At 41.7% G+C, this 24,065-nt stretch overlaps 1 long non-coding RNA gene across 1 annotated transcript; it reads right to left on the minus strand.

Moving 5' to 3' along the window:
- Window positions 1-5,361: 5,361 nt before the first annotated feature.
- On the minus strand, window positions 5,362-19,586 carry LOC136577505 (uncharacterized). The gene is made up of 3 exons (XR_010786502.1): window positions 19,533-19,586; window positions 7,726-8,060; window positions 5,362-5,532 (listed from the first exon to the last, which is right to left on the minus strand). It is a non-coding gene; the product is annotated as an uncharacterized lncRNA (long non-coding RNA).
- Between the last annotated feature and the right edge of the window lie 4,479 nt (window positions 19,587-24,065).

Here is a 24,065-nt window from a genome sequence, read left to right on the forward strand (position 1 = left end):
ATTCCCTTTAAGGTTACTGTTTTGGCAGAACTGAGAGGAAAAAAAGAGAAGTTCAAAACTGACATGTAATTGAGCCTGTATGGAAATTGAAGATTTAGGAAGTGGCATTTGGAAATATTAAAAGGGATGGTCACTTTGGATATTTACTTCTTGTTGGAAGGGTCCCTGGTACTGTTTCAGTGCTGGGTCATCCAGTGATCATCTGTAATCTGTTGAGAAACCTGTCAGCATGTGTTCAATCCTGCTGCAGCTCCACTACAGGAAATAGGAAGCATTACGCATTGAAATACATGGGCTACCTGATTAATGCATGGACGTGTTAGGTCCTCCCGAAAGGGTTATAAATAGAGTGATATCTCCCCAAAAAGAAGTCCCTTCTGTTACTTCAGAATTACCTAAAAGTATTTGAAAATACCGTAGTTTTATTTTGTTTTTTAAACCAGACAATCCCTTTAAATCCTGAATCTCTTGCATTACCCAAAACTTTACCACACTTGGCTGCTGCAAACTAGTGAGTTACAATCATTCTAAGTATGAATTGTAATATGTTTAGTGAGGCAGCAATTGTTCATCTGTCTTGGTTATGGATAATTTTAAAGGACTCTCAAAGTATATTAATTAACTATAGATATGTACAGTCATGGACGTATTCAGTGAGTGACATATGAGAATCTGATTAATTTTTGGAGGTTAGAAACCATTTGCAATACAACTGAGCTTGTAATACATTTGATTAAGAATCACAAAACCAGTATAAGTTAAAAAGTAATCTGCTTTGTGTATAATGCTCCTATGTATGTAAAGCATATTAATATATTATTGTACATAAAATTACATTTAAAGTGACACTAAGGCCCTGTACAGATCATGTTATTAGTCCCCATTTAGTGTGTACACACTAAGTGCCCATAGGGTTCCATAAACCCAAAATAGGCCCAAAGAGTGTCTTTTTGACTCCCGTCGGGTCAGTATACATTGGTAGATCTGTGATATTCCATTCAACACTATGCAGTAAAAAACCCATACAGTATGCATACAATGGTATGCTTTTTTAACAATAGGACCCTATGTGCAATGTATCCCACTGTATGCCTATACATCACAGGTCTCCTTCATAGAAATATGAGAAGAGCTTTTTCTAGCATGTACTAAAGACGGAGATCATTATAGTGATGTGAACAGCCCTTTGAGTGCGAATACATTTCCACAACCGTGGTATGGTCCTTCATATGCTAACCTACGGTGATTTTCTCCTCATGTGGAAATTAATTATTAATACAAATAAGTAGAATCTTTGTCATATTTTCTTTCTAGATATAAAGAAATAAATATTCTTACTATTCTAAAATTAAAGAGTGGATTGGTGTAATATTCAATAATACAAAGTGAACCCTAACTACATTTAACAAAAGTAGTTTAAAACCGCCAAAGAGTGTAATATGAATATAACTTAGTGGTATCATGTTAAACCATCATTAGCTTCTCATATAGAACGCAAAACAATGTATAAGCCAAATGTTCCAATCAAAAATAATAATGTATCATTAGGAAATGGATTTGGTCAACTTTCAAAAGTGCCCAAAATGCCAAAACTTTCATGTTTTTTATTTCATTTCCCGAAAGATATATAGAAACAAGAAAAAAAAAGAACAAAGATACATGTGCTTCTTAAATGAAAGCCATTATCCAAGAAGCTGCTCCACAGCATTACTGTACTTTTTAAGACACCCCTTTGGCCTCGTTGCGAAATATGTGGAGGATAAAGAGATATCCACCAAGTGCTGAATTCGTCAACATGTCAATGTTCTAAAGGAGAGTTCTCACTGAGGGGGCACCTGGTCATACTCGGGCTTCTTATATTTCTCCTGGGTTCCTTATTGATTTGAAAAGGAAATTGTGCTTTGGATAGATATATCCTCGGCTCCTCATATCTGTGCAGCATATGAAAAAAAGAAGGCCTTCGAAAGCAGTATTTGAAAAGTAGATTCTTAAGAGATGTCATTAAAGTGTTGGGGGAAAATCATGAGAAAAATGAAAGATGAGAGCTCTAAAGAAATAAGAAGAAAACGCAAGAAGGATAATAGTGAAAGTTCTAAGACACCTTTTTTGGGGGCCTGGTACTTATACAATATATTACCATACTTCTTATCCACAGTGACTTTGGTTATGTGACACAAAAGAGGGGGAAGATGGTCTTTCTCAAGAAACATGATTAGATCTTCCTTTGTGTTGAGTACAAAGCATTGAAAAACTAAAGTAAAATGGTCACAATGTAATGGACCATGCCAAGGAAATGAAAATTGGCCTTAACACTTCGTCTTATCACAATGGATTACATCCTCATAATAGTGTATGAAAAGGTTCATGCATATTATCTGATGGGATATCCTTATAATTCTTTGAAAACTATTCATCCAAGGCTGAAGATGAAATGTGCTATAGAGGGATGAATTAACAAAGAGATAAAGGTTTCTTGTCAATGGGGCACAAACTGTCACCCATAAAAATATCTCGTCTTCTATTAGGAAACAACGTATTAAAGAAGGACTAGATATAGAAAACACTTTTTAGATCCTTAGGTGGATCATATTTGACATTTTTTACTTTATGTTGGGTCTTTTAAAGAAGTTTGTTTAAAAGACTTTTAACCTTTTATTCCTTGTGTTATTATGTTTTCATCTTCGGGAACATTGACCAAATTCTGTGTAATATTTTATACATTTTTAAAGGAATATTCTGCTCACACAGACTGTAATGAGATGTTAAAAGATTTGTATGGAGCAAGAGCTCCGCTTTGCTGCTGACCGGTTGAGAGACAAACTGATTCTTACAACATTCGATACTGATCTTGTCACTTTTCTATTTAAATACTGGCCTCAAGAGAAAGTGTTACTAGTGTGGAGCGAATAAAGACAAAATGAAACAAAGGCTTTTATATTCCTTTTATTAAAAAATTCCGTTTTCTATGTTCCGTTTTATCCCTTTTATTAACGGCACAATACATTCTGTGTGATTTTTCTATGTGAAATGGTTTAAGTGAAGATTGAATTCATATTTCTATCTTTTTAAGGCCCTCTAGATACTTCTCTTTGGAAATATCATGACATATTATACTTGGAAATTCAATTTAGTGAATTGATCCAATGATGCTACATAATTGGTGATTAGTGGAGACTTCAGATCCATTATTTTGATTGCTAATGTAGGCTACTGAGGCTGATCACCAAAAGTGGTCATTTTGTTTGTAACCGCCTTTCTTAGACCATCATAACTTGAATATCCAATAAATTAATAATGTTTACGGTAATGATGCTCAGTGGTGCAGGCAATTGGGTAGAAGATCCAGCCAACTGGTATGTGCGTTTTACTGGAAAATGCCTGTGATTGACCACAGTCAAAAGCCAACCAGCACTTCATATTAAGGGCAAGTAGAGCTAATGATCAGGTGCTATTTTAGTGAAGCATGTGCCCTGATTGGCTGTCTAGTGGGATTTCTCCAAGGTACAATACTACATATACTGCACCACTTTCTACCTGTGCCAAGACGAGCAGCTCCTTTGGGGACTAGGGGATTTATAGTGTACACTGTGTGAATTGTTCAGGACCCTGAAGAAGCTTCTGTCCTCAACACAGAGAATGATTTACATCTTCGAGAAACTCTTTCTAACATATATATGTAAGGATTTGCTTTATCTATATTGGCTTTGCAAAATTATTAGTTTTCCGTAGAAGTATGGTTTCAAATTACAGGGTGATTCAAAAGTGAGGGCCACCTGGAATATCTTTTGAATGAAAGGAGATACAATTAGGAAACATTGTAGAACATTTAGATAGGTGGGGGAAACCTTTTTGGCACTATGGTGGTGCCTTTCGACCAGCTTAGTGGCAGTAATCTTGGATTCAGCCCAAGAAACTTCAATGTTAAGGGGATCATGGGATACAGGATTTAATGGTAGAATTTCATTAGAAATTAACAGGTGCAGTCATTTTTTTTTCAATACCTGCAACCATTTTTGAGTTACGGACGATGTCATGTTAAGTATTAATAAAGTTATGTTGAATTATGTAGTAAAATACTAAGAACATGTCTTATCACGCAGCAGAAGATGACATTAACAATGCATGGTCAGTAACAGAACATCATGTGAGATGGCCAAGGCTTTCAATCAAGAACACCCAGGAAGACAGTCAGTAAGTGAGTGCAAACAAATAAATATTGCAATACTGTATTATGGCCCATTTACCAGTAACAATTATTACTCAAAATTTGTTCAAACTAACAAATTTGAGCGATTATCGTTCAGTGTAATTGCACAAAAATTGCTCAGCCTTCATTCACAGTTTGTTAAGCTGACCTTTCAGTCAATTTAAAAAACATTGCTGGATTGCTGGCTTCTCCTCCTGCCTAAACGCTCCCCGCTCAGCACTTCACAAAGGATGTGAAATGGAGAGCAAGAAGCAGATGAGAAGTCTGCGATCCAGCGGTGAAGTCTTTCTGTGTAAATGCTCTGCGCGAGTGCTGACGATCTTAGCGATGACATCAGTGCTCATGCAGCCGTTTAAATGACTGTCGGCCGTGTAAGAGGGCCATTAGTTTCAAGTGTAGATTAGATGATTGTTAACCATTATGGCAAATACTACGATAGATTCAAGTTCCAGTGCTTTTTGCATTCTAATTAGAGATGCGCGAGCATACTCGCTAAGGGCAATTGCTCGATCGAGCATTGCCCTTAGCGAGTACCTGCCCACTCGGGAGCAAAGATTCAGCTGCTGGCGGCGGGCGGGGAGTGGTGGGGGAGAGCGGGGAGGAACGGAGGGGAGATCTCTCTCTCCCTCTCTCCCCCCGCTCACCCCTGCTCATGGCCGCAACTCACCTGTCACCCGCGCTGGCAGCCGAACCTTTTTTTCCGAGCGGGCAGGTACTCGCTAAGGACAATGCTCGATCGAGTAATTGTTCTTAGTGAGTATGCTCGCTCATCTCTAATTCTAATCCTTTGGGGCCCAAACAAATGGACACATAGAAGTGGAATTGTATAACTTAACCCCTCCTCAGGTGATAGGTGTGTCTGGTTTTGAAATTTGGAAATGCAACTTGAGGACATCAAAGTGTCAAAATTCACTTATAGTAATTTAATAAAAGTCTACAATTTACATAGTTTACTGCAGTGACCAAGGATTCAATTCCTAGTGGTCAGAGTGACGTTTCAGAACAATCTACTGTATCTCATAACCAATAAAATGTTTTAATCTGGCAGACGAATCTCATGCTACACAGATGCATTTTGCGCTGGCTGATATGACCAGTGGATAGTAAAAAAAAACATCCCTCCACAAGAAACTGCATAGTCTACAATTTCCTGCTTGAGAAATTGAATTTATTTTTATCCAGATTTTCAGTTTATCTCATTTTGAATAGCGATGATGGAGGCTGCAGCAGTGTGAATGCTTTAATTCTTCAGTGAATGATTTTATGACTCGCTGGTTCAACGTGTTCTCCGCTTCTTATCCTCAATGAAATTTCAGTTAGAAACTCTGTGGGAACAAGACTGAAATCGTGAATGGTCTTATTGTTCTCAGGTACAGATGGGTGCATTATACAGGCAACTGACTAGAGGAGCAAAGGCTATATTTGCTCAAGCAAGGTGGCTTTTATTCTAATGTGTCCAGTTCACACAGAGGAAGGAAATGTGTGGGGGTAAGAGGGAAACATGACAACGGTGCAGGGGAAGTATATCTTGTTTGCATCATTTCTGATCAGCCATATTAATCAATCATTTCATTATGGAAATGTGTCAGATGCATTATTTTTATACTGTCTTAAGGAAAGTGTGTTGACTATATCCATTACATAGGGCTACATGTTATGTCTGCATGTTGGGTGCTCTGCATTTGGACTTCGGTATGATCTGCAATGGCGTCCAACAGCCTCCATCTATGTCTTATAAGCACAATTGGGTAACTGCGTGTGCAACATTAATAAACCAGATAGACAACTTAATTAAAAAGTAATTCTCTTTATCAAATGTATCTATAGTATTTCCAACCCATGCAGATTGTGTTGTACAGCAATAATCCCCATATATGTGGGGGCTATTTATTATATCCCCACTCCCACAATATATTATCCAGTCTATTGGAGGTACTGCAGCTCATGCTTTTATGTGAATATACCTCTATGAGTACTAAGATATTTCCCATGATACTTAGGAAATAGTATAAACCAAAAATAAAAAAAGTTGAGCACACCAGCAATATTTGATGCAGAATAGGTGAGGATTTATTGTGTACTTGCAGATGAAGATGCAGCAGCAACGTTTAGGACAAGCTGGTGATAATAGCAGACTCCGTCTAATCAAACCACAAACTCCTGAGGTATTTGAGGGAAGGCTGGAGGTATATGCTGGAGCCGCGGGAGCAATAGGGACTGGAGTCACCAGATAGGACACCTCTATCTTCATTTGGATGTACATAATAAATCCTCACCGTTTTTGCATCAGATATCGCTGATGTGTGCTCGCCTTTTAATGTTTTGGTTTATACAGAGGACCATAGACAGTCTGGCTCTGACTATAGCACCATGTATTTACACACTTTATCTGGGGTAGTGCTACCAAATTTTAGCTACATTGGAAATAGTAGACCTGATACTGGGCTGTTCATGCGTTGGGGGAGGGCTCTACTCATTTATGTCTATTGAGATGTGTTTATTTGCAATTTTTTTGCATCTGTTACCAAAAAGTTTACAGCAGAACTTTAAAGGGGTTGTACCAAAATAACAAGTTTTCCCCTACCCACAGTTTAGGGGATAACTTGCTTATTGGTGGGGGTCTCATCATTAAGATCCCCGCTAATCTCATGAACGGGGATGCTTTGTCCCCATCCTTCTCACTTTGGGGTTACTGCACCCCTTGCAGTGAGGAGGAAACTGAACGGAAAGTAGGTTACACTAGTGCACTAGTGCTCCATTCACTTTCAGTGGGACTGTTGGCTATTTCCGTTAGCCCCGTTGAAATGAATGGACCGCTGACTGCGCATGCTTGGTCAATGCTCTATTTATAGTGGCATCACTAGGGGGGGTAGAAGTGACCCCTGAAGTGACAGCAGAGTGGGACAGGGGAGTCTCATTCTTCTGATTGGCGGGCTTCTCAGTTGTAAGGCCCCCACCAATCAGCAAGTTATCCCATGTACTGTGAATAGGGGATAATTTGCTATTCTGGTAATACCCCTTTAACCCTTTCCAATCCAATTTGTATCCTGGTTTTCCTAGGGGGCTTACTCTTTTTCTGCCGTTATACAACAGCGCTATATGCTGGCTAAAGCCAGTACTGCATGAGGTGACACGTTGGATAGGCTCAGACAGCAGAGAGGCTGGCAATATACAGTAAGAGAACCCTGACGGACGTCTTCCAACATCAGAGCTGTACAGCCTTAAATCATAATGTCTTTAGAGGTCAAACAGTGGATTGGAAAGGGTTAAGTCCTGTAAGTTCTGAGCTGTGGCCTCCATGGATTGGACTTGTTTTTCCAGTATATCCCATAGATTCTTGACTGGACTCAGATCTAGGGAATTTGGAGATCAATTCATCACCTTGTGCTTTTAGCCAAGTTCCGCAAACCAATTTTCAATTTCCCGAACAATTGAACAGCAACAAGAATAAATATTTACAGCCGCAATCCAAATAATATATATTTTTCTTGGAAATAAAAAATCAAAGGTGGATTTACCTGGTTTGGGGGGCCTGTTTTATGGCTGGCTTCCACACCACTTGTCCAGGAATGCCTCCAATGAAAGCTGCTACACACACCTAATCCATGTCTGGTCCCAAGGGTTCAGGTAGAGCATCACCGGAATGGCCCATGGTACAGAACCTCGGTCACAAATATGGAATAAGAAAGTGTAAAATAATTCCTGCGCTGCAATGGTGTTGGTAATTTAAATAAAATTAGTTACTTACTTCAGAGGAGACCATTGGCCCATGGATCTCCTCACATATCCAAGTTCACTTTACGAAAATAATCTCCAGTGGATTGCTGGACAATGCATTCTCAAGGCTTTATTTCTGTATACAAAATCAATAAAAAATGTATATACATTTGGTTGGTATATCAATCTCTCTATAAATACAATACCCAAACATAGTCTTGCAGCTATTCAAGTATTTCCTATTTGTTATTAGATCTATCCACTTGGCCACCCTAGGGAGTATAGTCTAGTCCTTAGTACATCTCAGGATGTTTCAGGGAAGCCGCAAGTTCCTGTTACAAGGTTGTTCTTGTCAGGGTGGGTGCTCCAGTAATTATGCAGGTTCAGGCACTTTTAGATTAGGGATAGGTCCTGACCCCTCTATGTCTGTTACCTAGGTGTGTATCCCATCTCCCTGTTCCATCTAGTCTTTGCAGTATCTGTGTTGTCCATAACAGATTTGACTCCAAGGTTTTCAAGTAGAACATTTCCCAAAACATCACACTGCCTGGAAGTGTGCAAAACAACATTTTCAGATAAAAAAATGACTTAAAGGGGTTGTATCAGAGTTATAAGTTATTCCTTATCCAAAGGATAGGGGATAACTTGCTGATAGATGGGGAGCTCATCACTTAGACTCCAATCTAATGGGGCCTGTGTTCACCATCCTACTTATTGCAGGCTTTCTGCACACCTCACAGTGAGAAGGAAATGAATGGAGCAATGGTCACGCTAGAGCACTGCTGCTCCATTTTCAATGGGATTGCGGAGATAGCCCCACTGAAATGGATGGAGCACCAATTGTGCTGGCATGACCATCGCTCCATTCATTCTCCTCCTCACTGCAAGGGGTACAGTAAGCGCACAATGAAGAGGACGGGGACACAGGTAGTAATGTTTTCAGTAATTTGCACTACAGTAGCTCTTCTGTGGTATTGGACCAGACAGGAGAGTCTTCACTCAACACAGGCACCAATAAGGACTCGGTGCCCATGACTTTATCACTGGTTCATTGGTTGTCCTTCCTTGAACCACTTATATAATAACCTTTATTTGTATAGCGCCAACATATTCCGCAGCGCTTACATAGACAGGGGCATACAGACAGACAAAAGTACAAGAATTACAGAACCACGATTGCATAGTAATCAGTTGATGGAAGCAGTAGGGGTGAGGGTCCTGCTCCAACGAGGGTAAAGGGCTGGAGATATGCACTGTATAGAGAGGTGTTTCTGGTCTAGTTGGCACCTACTGTCCTGTTCCTCTGTCAGATGGGTCTGTTTGGTATAAAGGGTATTTAGGGTGTTAGAACAGCTGTCTCCTGACCAATTGCTTATTTTGCATTGATATTACATTGGGTTCGTTGCATGCTTAACATCTATGCAGTACATATTGTTATCTGTTGTGCTCGTCATTATCCTTGTTTTTCAACTAGGTGGAGTCACCCCAGGTCGCTCTCATCAGGGCGAGTGCTCCACCTTTAGGTAGGGTCTCATCGCATTACTAGGTTAGGGTCAGATTTCCTGTTCCTTCGCTCTTAAGATTTTGTGTTCACTGCATTAGTATATTGTATATCCCTCTTAGGACAACTAATTACATCCAATCTGAATAAGGTGTTTTGTGTCCAATTCAGATGTAACAATCAATTCCAAATCTGGCAATCGGAATAAATCTCTGGATCCCATCTCCATAAATCTAGTACCCAGAACTTGTAATATTATATTGTTCAAATAGGCATCCAGGCCCCTTTTGCATGTGTTCAGTGAATTCCCCATCCCAACATCCTGTGGCAGAGCGTTCCATAGTCTCACTGCTCTTCCAGTAACAAATCACCATCTATGATGATAGCCAATATAGATGAGTGAGCATACTCGCTAAGGCAAACTACTCGAGCAAGTAGTGCCTTATTCGAGTACCTGCCCGCTCGTCTCTAAAGATTCGACTGCCGGCGCAGGTACTTGAATAAGGCACTACTCGCTCGAGTAGTTTGTCCTAGCGAGTATGCTCGCTCATCTCTAATAGCGAACCCTTCTTTCCTCTATAATTTGAGGATGTCCCCCTGTCATAGTTATAGGCCTAGGAGTAAAAGCATCATTTCACAGATATCTGCAGTGTTCATTCATATATTTGGCATCGGTATAGTATGACCTGACACTGATGAACTTGGTGTTTGATTTTCAAAAGAAAATGTATATGTTTTTACTTAATGAATATCAAATGGATATTATAATTATTAATGTTACAATCATTTTACAGTACAACATAAAAAACATTCTCTGACACTTTTATTGTTTTATACCCCCGGCCATAATTAGGATGATGGAGTTATATGCATAAATATGGATCTGTATCTTTATTGTGTGTGACTTGACATTGTTCAGTAAAGCTTGTTTTATATTCCACTTTTATTTGCAATCTATGTGAACATGCATCTTGGCAGCATGATTTTCATGCTATAATACAGTGATCCTTAATATGCAATATTAGTTAGTTCCAGGACAACCACTGTACGTTGTGAACTGATAACTGCGCTATTTGTTCCAATGAAAAAACGGAAGCAACATAGAACTGAAGCAAATGGAAAGCATTCATCTTTTTGAAAACCCATTGAAGTCAATGGGGACAAAAAGGAAATGTTTAAAGGGGTTGTCTCGCGGCAAACATCAAAATTTTACATTCCCCCCATTCCCCCTGTCACCCCCCTGGCATAAAATAGCAATTTAAAGCGGTTTTTAAACCGCTTGCTACTCACCAATCCGACGAAATATGAAGTTATAAAAATCTTCTCCCTAAGATGGCCGCCGGTCCTTTCCCAGGGATGCACTGCGGTTTTCTCCCATGGTGCACCGCGGGTCTTCTCCCATGGTGCACCATAGGCTCTGTGCGTTCCATTGCCGATTCCAGCCTCCTGATTGGCTGGAATCAGCACACGTGACGGGGCGGAGCTACGATGACGACGCGGTGACCAGCTCTCTGGCACGAGCGGCCCCATTCACCAGGCAGAAGTACGGACTGCGCAAGCACGTCTAAAAACGCCAGAAGACATCAGAATTAGACGGATCCATGGCGACGGGGACGCTAGCAACGGAACAGGTAAGTGAATAACTTCTGTATGGCTCATATTTAATGCACGATGTACATTACAAAGTGCATCAATATGGCCATACAGAAGTGTATAACCCCACTTGCTGCCGCGAGACAACCCCTTTAATTCAGTTTTAATTCAGTTTCTCTCCTCCAAAAACAGAACAGAGGCAGAAAGGCTCAATGGAGGCAAGGTGCGAAAGGGGCCCTGACATCTACCATCAGGAAAGAGTCAGGGCAACCCTATATGCATTATATGGTAAGCAGATCCTGCCAATGGGCTCAGCCAACACTTATCTAATATGTATGGCCGCCTTAGTATCAGTCGGCATCATAATTGTTTCGGTTAAGAAAATCAAATATCTGTAAGACCAGGAAAACTCTGAGGTGCCTGACTTAAATATTTAAAGAAGATGACAATTCATGGTCCTATATCTCTATATTTGTGTATTTCATGATAAATGCTTTAAAGGGCTTCTACCACAATCGACTTTTATCACCTATCTACAGGATAAGTGATAAAAGTTTGAGCGGTGAGATCCCACTGATCCTAAGAACAAGGGTGTAGCATCTTGTGGCTCTGGATAGAAGCTGCAGGTGTAGTAGCCGTACAGGACACTAAAGAGTAGTCAGGATAGCCAAGAGTCATTACCGGGAAGTCTCAGGTGGTGGTATAGATAGAGGAGGCGGGTAGCATTGTTGCGAGGAAAGCCAGGAGTCGTTATTGGGAAGTCTAAGGTTGTGGTACAGATAGAGGAGGTGAGTAGCGTTGTTGGGAGGAAAGTCAGGAGTCGTTATCAGGAAGTCTCAGGTCGCTTGTAGTGGAGAAGGAGGAGAAGAGGTAGATCATGGCTGTAGAGCACAATAATCATGCACTGCTGCAGGGGCAGGGCCAATCTTTTATAATGAGCCAAATTAGAAGCAGAGTGGGGCCAGGACAGGGAGGCAGAACTGGATTAACAGAAGTGGGGAAGAAGGCTAGGCTCAGCAGGGGAGCCATTCAGCAAGAGACACAGTCCAGAGCACAGGTATTTCCAGGTTCGAGTCCTGATGAAAGGGTCTTATGACCCTTTTCCTACTTACTGCAGACTCATGGACCCCCTGCAGTCAGGAGATGGAATGGAGTGGTGGTCGAGCATGCACAGCGCCATTCCATTCATTTTCATAGGGCAGAAAGAAAAATCTGAGTACAAGCACTCGGCTATCGCAGGCAGTCCCCCAAAAAATAAATGGAGCAGCACAGCGCATGCTCGACTGGCGCTTCATTCCATCTCTTCCTCACTGTGGGGGGTTTAGTGGGGAGAAGAGGGGAACACTGGATCCCCGTTCTTGGGATTGGTGGGCGTGTGAGACCCCACCAATTAGACTTTTATCACCTATCCAATGGATTGTTAGTCCAGTCACCTTTAAGTAGTTGTACCAGAATTATAAATTATTCCCTATCTACAGGATAAGGAATAACTTGCTGAGTGGTGGGAATCTCACCGTTTAGACTCCAACCCATACCGAGAACGGGGGTCTTGTTTCACCAGTCCTCCTCACTGCAGGCTTACTGCGCCCCTGGAGTTTTGGTCACACGAGCATGCTAACACACCGGTCATTTTCAATGGGATTGCTGGAGATAGCTGCGTGGCAAGCACTCGGTTATTTCCTTCACCCATTGAAATGAATAAAGTGGCGACTGTGCATGCATGGCCATGGTTTAATTTAATGTGATATCACTGCGGGTGGGAGAAGTGACCCTATAGTGACAAGAAGATGGGAACACTGGGCCCCCACTCTCAGGCTCAGTGGGGGTCTTAACAGTGAGACCCCTACTGCTCAGTTAGTTTTCTCTGTGGATAGAGGAAACCTTGTGATTCTGGTACAAGCTTTTTAATGGATTTGATCATGGCAGAAAAGCATGGTGTGTCACATTATAAAGAAAAATCCTGCAGTAAAAAGAAAAAACAGAAGGTGGCGCTTAAGAGCTATGAATTGCCAAACTACACACGGAAATAAGTTATAGGAATGGAATTACAGCGTGATTAGTTTGATTTTAGGAGTCAACAGGGCTTAGAAGGAAACTATCCTTTTGAGCAGCAATTCGCAGTTAGCATCTGCATCAAAAAGTTGAGTGACTTTGTTAATAGCTCCCTTTACTATAGTGATATGTTGTTTTCTGCACCATATATATGCGATGAATTCTTATGAGTCCTGCTTAGAATTTAGTGTGGTTTATCTCAACCCTGCAGACAGTCATGTGACCTAACATATCTGCACAGCATCTGAGCTCCCACAATGCACTGCTGTCTGTCAACAAAAATTCAAGAGATCTTTCGCTTTAGCACTCTGTTTGAATGGATACTTTATTACTAAGGGCTCTTCACACAGACATATTTGCACGCGCAATATGTAGTGACTAGAACCCATTTATTTCAATGAGTTTGTTCATCAGCACGTATTTTGAGTGCGCATTTTTGGGCTGCGTAAAGAAGATAGAACATGATCTATGTTTCTGCGCATTTGTGCATCAAAGATCCCCATAGCATTCAGTGGGAAATGCGCAAATGTGTGCAGAATATGCAAGTAGATGCATGAAACACTACGTAATTCTAAGGATTAAGTTGCTGGGAACTACACTCAGAGATCTCTAGTACCGCGTGACCAGTACAAACGTAGTACGATATAACCAGCAACCTGTGTTCAGAGGAGCTGGACCAGAAAGAATCTGATTGACTGGTTGAGCTGACAATCATTTCAGCTGGCCAAATAGCAAAAACAAACTAATAAAGTTATTGACTGACTTAGATATCCATCATCTCAGGACAGCCCAGCAGCTAAACAGAGGAAGCGATGATTATTAACTATAGATGAGCGAGTATACTCGTTTCGAGTAATTACTCGATCGAGCACCGCGATTTTCGAGTACTTCTGTACTCGGGTGAAAAGATTCGGGGGGCGCTGGGGGGCGGGGGAAGCGTGGCGGAGCGGGGGTAGCAGCGGGGAACAGGGGGGAGCCCTCTCTCTCTCCCTCTTCCCCCCACTCCCCGCTGCAACCCCCCACTCACCCACGGCGCCCCCCGAATCCTTTCACCCGAGTACGGAAGTACTCGAAAATCGCGGCGCTCAGGCGAAAAAGGGGAGTGACCGAGTAGGCTCGCTCATCTCTATGATTAACCCTTGCATGTTTCACTAAGCCTTGTCATTCATGTGCCAGCCGGTGCATCACAAACCTGGAAGTTACACTGCAGTCGATGCAAGGATAGTTTACCTTTAAACTACATTTTTCTATCTCTTACAGATGTGCCAAGTACATTTTTTTTGTAGTAAGGTTTTCCACCTAACAGATGTCAAATTATGACTTTATTAATTGGGACTATACTTGGTTGCTGTTATCCTGCTCTGGGAATGCTTCTGTGAGCACAACAGTGCTCTGCTATTACATAAGGGTTTAACACATTGCTTATAGTGAGAGCTGTGTTTTCCATCAGGATCTGAATATGGAAACAGACGTATGTTATGCACTTCGACTGTTGCTATAGAATCCTGTGACATTGTGATGACATCACCAGTTTTTACAAGTCTTCATCTCTCACAAGGGGCGGAGGACGGGAGCTGAGAGGAGATGATCTGGGTCCTTCTTATGTTTTACATGCTCTAATGACCCACATTTATCCATCCCTATTATTGCTATTGTATATAAGAAAAGTAGCATAACACAGATCACACTCAGAGGTGCCAAACTTAAATTTTTTTTAAATGTCCAAAAATCACTATTTTTATGGACAAAAAGGAAAAAAAACATAATGAATCATAAAGATTAGGCCGGCTGCACATGACCAGATTTTAATTGCGGAATTCACGATCCTCGGTATTCTGCACCTACTGAAAAAATAGAATATTCGTATGTCCACTCGGATAGCGATTGCAATTTCTGCAAGTAGATTTAAAATCGCAGCATGTTCTATTTTTGTGTGGAATCTGCACAGATGGCTTCCATTGAAGTCAATGGAAGCTATGCGACCTGCAGCCCATCCGCAAGTTGACATTGCGGATAAGCTGTGGGTACCCGCGTCATCGCCTAGAGACGGTGTGTGAAAAAATAATATTTACAAAAAAATCTGAGCAGACAGTGAACATCCGCGTTCATCCACAATACAGAAAAGAGAAAGTAACAGCGATCACTGGCTGGAGTCAGAGCTGGATTCCGCGTTTTGTAGCCCGTGTGAAAAAGGTCTTACAGTGTAACAGCACTTGCTAAAACCTTTTGACGTGTCATAGGAGAAAGTTAGAAGTTTTTATCACTGGGGATCCGGGTGCTGAAACCCCACTAATCACTGGAACGAGGCAGGTGAAGCACTTATCCAAGTGCTGTTACTGTTTGCTAGCTAAGGTTGAGTCGATATACTTTTTATTGAGCTCCTTTTCAGCCAGCGAACTGTGTTAGTAGCATAGTATGTTAGGCTGAATGAAGGCAATATCCATGTAGTTCAGCCTGTTACAACCCCTCCCCCCCATCCCCCTTGTTGGTCCAGGGGAAGGCAAAACAAAACCCAACAAGCCAATGTAGCTCATTTGGAGGAAAAAAATTCCTTCCCGACTCCATATGGCAGTCAGAATAATCCCTGAATCAACGTTTGAGTTCCTACCTGAATATAAGACCCGGATCAACAACCCTGCTGGTCACCATGTCTATATCCTGTAATATTGTAGCACTCTAAAAAGACCTCTAGTCCTTCTTAAACTCCTCTATGGATTTTGCCGTCACCATGTCCTCAGGCAAAGAGTTCCACAGTCTCACTGCTCTTACAGTAAAGAATCCCCTTCTGTGTTGGTGATGAAGCCTGCTTTCTTCTAGACGTAGCGGATGCTCTCTTGTTACCGTCGCAGTCCTGGGTATAAACAGATCATGGGAGAGATCCTTGTATTGTCCCCTCATGTATTTATACATGGTTATTTGGTCGCCCCTTAACCATCTTTTTTCCAGGGTCAATAATCCCAATTTTGATAGCATCTCTGGGTATTCAAGTTCTCCCATTCAATTTATTAGATTGGTTGCCCTTCTTTGAACTCCCTCAAGCACTGCGACATCTTCCCTGAGCACCGGTGTACAGAACTGTACACAGTATTCCATGTGAGGCCAGACAAGTGCTTTTTATACCGTGATTCCCCAAAAATAAGACACTGTCTTATATAATTTTTTGCCCCAAAAAGGGCACAGTGTTTTATTTGGGGGGGGGGGGGGCTTATACTTACCTGGTCCACGGCGTCTCGATGGTGTCTGGCGACAGCGCGGCATCATTAAGTGATGTCATTCACTGAATGGCTGTGATTGGCTCATCGAGCGCCGGCTGTGATTGGCTGCAAGCGCTCGATAAGCTAATCACAGCACTCGCTTTGCTGGAGGTGGGGTATTCAAAGCCCCGTCTCTATCATAAGATCAGCTGTGAAACGAGGAGGACGCAGCGCCACCGGAGAGCCGCCGAGACCATCGGAACGCCGCGGAGCAGGCTTTTTTTGGGGGGGGGGGGGCACCTGAAATAGGCCCTATTTTCTGGGAAGGCCTTATATTTCAGGCCTCCCCCAAAAAACTCAATAGGTCTTACTATCGGGGTAGGACCTATTTTCGGTGAAAAGCAGTAGTAGAAGAATAATGTTTTCGTCCTTCACTCCTATACCTCTTTCAATGCACCCGAAGACTTTATTTGCTTTTGCAGCAGCTTATTGGCATTGATTGCTCCAGTTAAGTCTACAGTCTACTAGTACCCCCAGGTCTTTTTCCATCTCCCTTTTTCCAGGCAGTACCTTATTTAGTCTATATTGCTGACATCCATTTCTCCTGCTCATGTGCATAACCTTACATTTATCAACATTGAACTTCATTTGCCATTTTTCTGCCCAAGCCTCAACTTATCTAGGTCCTTTTGTAGCCGTACCTTGTCCTCTGTTGCATTAATCATCTATATATATAAAAGTGAAAGCCCTCACTGACTGACTCGCCACTAATTTTCTAACTTTCCGGTGCCGTACAAACATGAAATTTGGCAGGAGCATTCTTTAGATCCTGAATAGGAAAAGTAAATGGGTCACAAATCGAAATTCAATGCTAAGTGCAAAAGTATTGGCACCCCTATGTAATGTACCTGATCTAATTCTCTAACTTCCCGGAGTCGTACAAACATGAAATCTGGCAGGAGAATTCTTTAGGTCCTAAATAGGAAAAGTAAATGGTTCACAACCAAGATTATTATTTAATGTTAAGTGCAAAAGTATTAGCACCCCTATGTAATGTACCTAATCTAATTCTCTAACTTCAATATTAAGTGCAAAAGTATTGGCACCCCTATGTAATGTAACTTCCTGGTGTCGTACAAACATGAAATTTGGCACGACCATTGTTTAGGTCCTAAATAGGAAAAGTAAAGGGGTCAAAACTTGATTATTCAATGCTAAGTGCAAAAGTATTGGAACCCCTATGTAATCTAACGTCTCTCTATCAGGTCATTGATAAATATATTGAAGAGAATGGGGCCTAATATTGAACCCTGTCGCACCCCACTAGCAACAGTGGTCCAATCAGAGTATGAAACATTCATTACTATCCTCTGCTTTATATCTCTAAGCCAGTTCTTTACCCAGGTACACACGTTTTCACCCAGACAGAGTTGTCTCATTTTATATATCAGCCTATCATGCAGCACGGTGTCAAATGCTTTAGAGAAATCCAGATATACAAGATCAGTAGACTCTCCCAGGTCCAGCCTAAAACTCACTTCATTGTAGAAGCTGATCAAATTGATCTGACATAATCGACCCCTCATGAACCTATGCTGATAAGGCAGTTATGCTGTTGTTTACCTTGAGGTATTTTAGGATGGCGTCTCTCAGAAACCCCTTGAATATTTTTCCAATTATTGAAGTGAGACTTAATGGCCTGTGGCTACCAGGCTCTCTTTTAGACCCCTTTTTGTATATTGGAACCACATTGGCAATGTGCCAATCCAGTGGAACAACACCGATCTTAATAGTGTCCATAAAAATAAGAAATAGCTGTCTAGCTATCACGTCACTTAGTTCCCTTAGAACCCTTGGGTGTATTCCATCTGGGCCTGGCGATTTGTTGATTTGAATCCTCTTTAACTGGCTCTGCATGTCCTCCTGTGTTAGGCATGCAGGATTTAGCGGGGGGTTCGTTTTACTCCCCTGCATCTTGTGTGACATTTCTTTTTCATTTGTGAATACACTTGAGGAAAAACTATTTAATAGATTTGCTTCCCCCCCCATCTTCTATGGTTTCTCCTGTGTTATTTGTTAAAGTGCCAGTGCTTTCAGTGCAAATCATTTTACTGTTTATGTAATTGAAGAATAGTTTAGGGTTATTTTTGCTCTCTTTGGCAATCAGTCTCTCTGCCTCCTCCTTAGCAATTTTGATCTTTTCTTTACATGATGTTTTTTTTCCCTGTATGATTTTAGCACTTCTTTACTGCCTTATTGTCTATAGTAATTTAAACGCTTTCTTTTTTGAGATGTAATTTTTTATTTGTCTCTTAAAACTCCGCACGGGACGTCAGGAAGCCACGAAATTTGTCGATTGACTGGACGGTGGCCCGTCCATGACCGTTATGTACATTGTATTATTGCTGTACTGTACTTCCCACGGTGGATAATAAAATACTATTGAACCATAAACGCTTTCTTTTTTCGTTTATTGCCCCCCCCCTTACAGTCTTGTCGAGCCACATTAGTTTCCTTCTACTTGTAGTTCTTTTATTTTTAAAGAGTATGAACTGCTCACATTAGGTAATTAGGATGATTTTAAACTTATCCCATTTGTCATCTGTACTGTTATTTTTGAGGATGTTGTCCCAATTAATGTTACTGATAGCAGTTCTGAGCTGATCAAATTTTGCTTTACTAAAGTTTAGTTTTTTTGTTGCCCCGATAAGGCTTCTTATTGAATGACAGCTGGAAATTAATAATATTGTGGTCACTATTTCCCAAGTGTCCCTGCATCTGTACCCCCGTGATTCTGTCTGGTTTGTTAGTTAATAATAAGTCCAGAGTGGCCCTCCCACTAGTTGGCTCCCACACGATTTGGGTAAGGTAGTTGTCTTTAATTGTTCTCAAGAACTTATCGCCCTTGTGAGATTTGCAGGTTTTGTCTTCCCATATTATAGCTGGATAGTTAAAGTCTCCCATAATAATTACCGCATTTTTCCATGTATAAGACGTGTTTTTTTGACAAATTTTTTTGTCAAAAAAATCCCCCCGCATCCTATACACGGGATGCCAACATTATAGTGTAAGTTTTTGTCGCAAGCAATTCGGTGAAAACTTACACTAACATGGTGGCAGAGTACAGAGCAGAGAGCAGTGGTGGGGAGAGGGAGAGCAGCAGCTAGGTGAGTATGCCTGATGCCGTCCCACACCCTCCCACACACACTACATGCACACTACACAGAATAATACAAAGCACACACACATAGAACCACTGTATACTCACCAGCCATGTCCTGTCAGTGCTGGCCGGCCGGGTCTGCAGTCTCCTGCGCTTGGTCTCCAAAGCAACCTGTAAACAGGAAGTGAAGGAGGAGAGCTGCAGAGAACCTGCTGGCAGCAATAAAAGAACGGCTGGTGAGCATAACCGGGACTTTTAGTGATGTTTAAACATAAAACAGCACTACATAAACATGTGTACTATTCTATGTTTCCCTTTTTTTTTTTTTTAGTTTTGGGAGGGAAAACTAGGAGTGCCTCTTATGCAGAGGTGCGTCTTAGACACTGAAAAATACGGTACTTCATTGCGGTTTGACGCCTCTTCTATTTGTCTGGATAATAAGTTTTCAGTTTCTTTTGTTATTTTTGGTGGCCTATAGAAAACCCCACAGACATTCCACGTGGTCATCTCCTACACCTATATCTTCTTGTAGCCTCGGCATTAAGTACGATTTAACATACAGATACACCCCTTTCGGCTTTCTGGTTCCCATGGTCTCTTCTGAAGAGACTATATAGCCCTGTAATTTCACCGCCCAGTTGCATTTATCATCAAGCCATGTTTCCGTTATTCCCACTATATTGTAATTTTCATCAGGCATTCGCGCTTCGAACTCACCCACTTTATTGATCAGACTTTTTGCATTCCTTGCCATTCAATTTATATGGTTGTTGTTCTTTATATTCATTGTGCTACTACGTAGATCTAACTGTACTAACCCCACCTCCGCTCGACCTCCACTCCCATTACTTGGTCCCAAGTCGCTATCTACACTGTCTACCCCGTTTATCTTTTTGCCCTACCCCTAGTCCCTAGTTTAAACACTCCTCCAGCCTTCTAGGCATCTTATCCCCTAGCACAGCCGCACCCTCCCCATTAAGATACAGCCCAGGCCACTGACACTGTTCGCCGGGCCACTGACAGTGTGTACAGAGCAGGAAGCAGTTACGGTAGCACCATACACATTACAGCAGCCTAGGCTGGTGATGTAGGCATTTTTCCTAATCCAGCTATCTGCTTCCTTTAATCAATAATGAAGAGATGGACAACCACTTTAAAGGGGTTATCTTAAAGGTAGTCTATGCCCTTCCCTTATTATGCATGATAAATGATTGATCGCTTAGGGCCTGCCCACTGGGCCCTTGGTGATCATGAGAGCGATGCACCCAGAGTCTGCCAGATGAATAGAGCAGTGTTATGTGTGTGCATCACCACCCCATTCACACATCCAGCAGACTCAGATACACCATTCTCATGATTGGGGGTGTGGGTGGGGTAATCAATGAATTGGTGATAAATGATTATCATGTGACAACCATTTGAAAGACCTGCTGCTAACATCAGAAACATCAAATGCCACAAGCCATCTTCAGAGGTTTTTCGGAATTCATGGTTTGTTAGGTTGGTGCTGTTTGGCAGCATAAAGGGGGCCTACACGTTATTAGACAGGTGGTTGTACTGCAAGAGCTGATTGATGTATAACGTATACCAGTACCTTCATATGGTTAACGCTTGTAATTATCTCAGATATTCAGTATGGGGTAAATTACCTTGGATATAGCGCAGTGAAGGTGTTCTCCCTTAGCATTAGATCGTTACCATGGTGATGGAACTCGTAGAACTTTTCTTTCTCACTGTCTATTGATACATTCCTCTCCCACACATTACATCTCACAGTTGACCTGTATTTGGTTCTATGATGGAGAGGGGGCATTAGCCATTCAGAATCACCAGCAACACACATAACAATATTTAACGAGGCATGCATTTATTATTTAAAAACCTGTTTAATTCTGGGCATAGCAATAACGTGCACAGCAGTTATAATGTTATACATGGCCATAAATTACATCCAGCAAAGTACACTTAGGCCCTAGAGGCGTTTTATATTGAAATGTGAACTGAGGGATTAGGAAAGTGTAATAAAGTAGATTAACCTGATGTTTGAGAAAACATTAATTAACTATATGTTGGATTGTTTTTTATTCTGTGAATATACTAACAAAGGATGGTCCGGTGCAACTTTCATATGCAAATGATGTATTTGAAAGTGCATTTACACTCAACGATTATCGCTCAAAATTCGCACAAAAGCCATCTTTTAAGGCAAAAAATGGTATAGCCTTAGCTAATGCTGGGCTGATACATTATGGGATTGATTAAAAGTGAAAGTAAAAAACTGACCATCACGATGGTGCCTGATAAGCACCAGACAGGAGGCTGCATTGCATGCAAGTGAGTGTAATATACATAGGAGACCTCCAGAGTGTGATAAGCAATTGGGTGAAAGGAACACAGATGGAAAAAGGTGTTTTTGCCGGAGTGGCCCTTTAAGATCGCCTGCACACGGCAGAGCTGGAATCCTCATGCAGGACGCCGCAGTGGAATCCGCCCCTGACAGCAGTGGCGTCCATGCCTCCCTGTTATTTCTCCTCTTCATCTGCACTGTGGATGGACCCGGTGGCTCACCATGGGACATGTGCAGTACTGATTTTTTTTTTTCGAATTTGTTTACCCCGCACCGTCGCAAGTCGATGTTACAGAATCCGTGACCCGTCCACAATGTTAATTGCAGATGGGCCATGGGTTGAATGGCTTCCATTGACTTTAATGAAAGCTATCCGCGTGGAATCTGTGCAAAATGTTGCATGCTGCGATTTTTCCTCTGTGAGCGGATAGCGCAATTGATTTCCTCTTATGTGCAGGAAAAATCGATTTCCCATAGAATGCTATGGACGGTCTTTGCTGCAGATCCGCGCGTTGGACGCCTGCCGCGCATTCCGCAGTAAAAATCCACCCGTGTGCAGGCTGCCTAAGGACATAACATTTGTATCTGGTTCAGATGTAATAATTTGCCTCTGGCTTGCATGTGACAGGTCCAGCAGAAGAGATGACTTTAGAGGCAGTCACTTATCACTGGGGTCTACTTTTTATGGGATGATTCACAAATAACCTACTAGAATTTATTGATGATATGTCCTACATTGAGAACAAAACATCACTATGCAATAAAACATATATATGTTCTCTGTAGGTGGAGGGTGGAGTGTCCCAATGATTTCTCTGGTGAACCAAGGTACTGCAGTGCTGCACTACATGTACAGTCATTTTCTGCTTTACGGTTTAGTAGAATGGTAAAAGTCTAGACGAAACGACTACAACTAGATAATGTAAAGTAGGAGAGGCAGGTTGATTGAGCCAAGATTAAATGTTCTTTGCCTTCTACTCTACTCTGTCACTGGGGCACTGGCTTATTTTAGCGTATCCTAATTTGTTCCCATGTTTCTCAATAATTGCAAGAGACAAGTACACCCCTTATAATGTTAATGTCTTGGACAAGTCTATGTGTCCCATTTTGTTCCCACAGTAAGAGGTTTGAAATAATATCCTGCCATCATGTGCCAAAATGCTCAGCCCAATCTGCTTAAAACTTACTTGTAATTGGTTTTGAAGCCCCAAGAATGCCAACCACAAGTAGTAGAAACTTAAGTTTAGAGAAAATGAAGCAGATAGCTAACACAGATAAAACGGGGCCCTTTTACACGGGACAACCTGTCGGGCACAGATACCCAACGGGTCATACCAGCGATAATTGTTCCTGTGCTGTCATCGCTAATGAATGGAGGTAGAGTGGGCTGGAGATTGTTTCGGCTTACCCGCCTCCATTCACAGTAAACAGGCAGTGGTTCATAAATGAATGACTGCCTGTTTACACAGGCTAATCTGTCATTGAGTTTTATGCAGGTATAACCTGAACCATGAAGGAGAAGTGAACAAATTCTCGATCGTCGATCAGTCATGCATTACACCGAACGATAACTGTTCACATTCCCGCTGGATGCGGGAATTTTAACGATTTATCGACCCATTTAAAAAGGCCCTCAGACAAAACAGATTGAGGGCTCTTTCATACAGTCGTATGCGTTCTTGAGATCTCTCAGCCGCACTGTAAAATTGCATGAACGGCCATTTTCCCGCGATCGCGGCCAGAGTTTTCTCGCCCATTCACACGACCAGGAGCGATGTCTTTAGTGAAAAAAATGTCACAACCCGGAAAACCCTCACTGTGCAAAAATCCTCAGGATGCCTTCCAATGCCTATATAGAGGCACCTGTAAGCTTTTTGCAGCGTTGGATGCTGCTAAAATGCCTCCTACTCCCTTTTTTTTCCAGCTCCCATAGGAGTCTATGGGAGCAGCCACCGTATATCGAGCAAAAGATAGTGCCAGAACTGTATGCCGGCTGTATTTCAGCCACTTGTGGTCAATTTTTGACGGTCCAACGTATTTACGTGTCGTATATTCGCCCATGTGAACAAATGCATTGGAAACCAATGCCTCAGATGGTCACATATATCGGTCGGCCGTAAAAACCGCTGTTTATGTGCTCGTGTGAATGAAGCCTTAAGCTGTAAATATATGGAGGACACGAGCGTCTTCAGGGTCTTGTACTAGACACACAATGTACCAGAAAAAAATATGAATCCTCCTTCAGCTGCTGTCCAAAGAAGACGCTCATCCTGGAACAGGTAAAGATAAAG

The sequence above is a fragment of the Eleutherodactylus coqui genome, chromosome 8 (assembly GCF_035609145.1).
Source record: "Eleutherodactylus coqui strain aEleCoq1 chromosome 8, aEleCoq1.hap1, whole genome shotgun sequence".
Classification (NCBI taxonomy): domain Eukaryota; kingdom Metazoa; phylum Chordata; class Amphibia; order Anura; family Eleutherodactylidae; genus Eleutherodactylus; species Eleutherodactylus coqui.